This window comes from Myotis brandtii, unplaced genomic scaffold, assembly GCF_000412655.1.
Source record: "Myotis brandtii unplaced genomic scaffold, ASM41265v1 scaffold601, whole genome shotgun sequence".
NCBI classification, from domain to species: Eukaryota; Metazoa; Chordata; class Mammalia; order Chiroptera; family Vespertilionidae; genus Myotis; species Myotis brandtii.
Genome location: NW_005370276.1, coordinates 1400688 through 1402384, shown reverse-complemented (window position 1 = coordinate 1402384; position 1697 = coordinate 1400688).

Genomic DNA, 1697 nt, shown 5'->3' with positions numbered 1-1697 from the left:
CTTCTGTCCCCAACCCCTGGGGCCCAAACTCACCAGCCTCTTCCCACAGGAAGTACCAGGAGCAGGAGCTGCCACCCAGCCCGCCCAGCGCCCCCAGGAAGAAGGCCAGGGGCTGCCCCTGCGTCGTCCTGTAGAGGAGCCAGCGCGAGCTCCAGGGACCAGCTGCCTGTCCCCATCGGGGTCTCCCAGGCCACACTACACCCCCACCCACGACCCCTGGCCTGCGGCCACTGCCACCACGTGCCTCTGCCAATGCCTCCTCCCCCCACCCGGGCCCCTGGTGGGGGCGAGGGGCTCCCGGGCCTCCATCCGGGTCACTGCTGTATATAACCCCGCCCCAGAGAAATAAACGTCACTGCCAGTGTCGGGAGGTGCTTGTGTGGGAGGGGAAAGGGCCAGAGGAGGTCGGTGAACTCGGGGCAGGCGCACGAAAGCCTCGGCCCACCTAGAACCATCGGAGCTAGAACCCCGTGTTGGTGGGGGCAGGGCCATCGAGAACGAGGTGGGCCAGGTGTCTGGACCCCACTACCCTGCAACAGGCCATTCCACCCGTTCCTGTGTCGGCGGGCATTTGCTGGGATGAGGTTTAACGTTTGAAAAAGAGTTGTTTTCCTGGAACATTCTAAAAGGACACTGTTCAATATGGTAGCCAGAAGCTGCACGTGACTATTTATTACTAGAGGCCCAGTGCATGAAATTTGTGCACAGGTAGGGTCCTAGTGGCTGCCCGCTGCTGACCAGGGCCTTTCTGCATTCTGCACCGCCCCCTGGTGGTCAGCGCACATCATAGAGAGCGATCGAACTCCCGGTTGGTTGAACTCCTGAGGGGACACTTTGCATATTAGGCTTTTATATATGTGGATTATTTTTTTCCCCATTGGCCTAGAGAGGGAGAGGGAGAGGAACATGGACCTGTTGTCCCACCCATCCATGCACCCACCAGTTTCCTGCATGGGCCCTGACTGGGGATCGAACCTGCAGCCCTGGTGGGATCAGCATGACGCTCCAACCAACGGAGCTACTTGGCCAGGGCCAGGGCGTGTGACTGTCCTCAGTCACACTGGCCACATTTCAAGGGCCCATTCATTGTTCCCATGTGGCTAGTGGCTACTGGCTACCCCAATGCAAATCTGCAAATCCCTACCACCCCAGAGAGGACCGTTGGTGTTCTAGAAAGTTCCAGACTTTGGAGACAGGCAGCAGCCGCTACAAACCCCGCCTGCCCCCCTCCCACCTCCGATGTATGTTTGCGAGGGCTTCTGGCCGGAGGAGGAGAAAGGGACAGGTGGACGGAATGGTGTCCGAGCAGCCAGCTGGCAAGTTCTCAGTTCCAGAAAGTTCCCAACTGGGTGGGCTGACGTCCGAGTCTTAAACCCCGAGTCCGACTTCGGGCTGGTGTGGACACACCCCATCTGGCCCTCTCTCCTGGGAGGGGCTGAAGTGCCAGGTATCTCAAGGCCGCCAGACATAAGTTGCTAGGACTCTTCCGTTTGCAAACGTTTGGTTCCCCAACTTTCAACCCAGGACCCCTGAATTCCGCGCTCTATTTGCTGATCTAGAAGGCTGAGCCCACCACTCACCCATCTCCCAAGCCCACTGGACAGGCGTCTTTGAACCCCAACACCGACTCAACACACCCAGGCCGGAACCCCACCCCCGATGTCCCCAGGCCTGAACTTTGACCTCCACCTGATGAG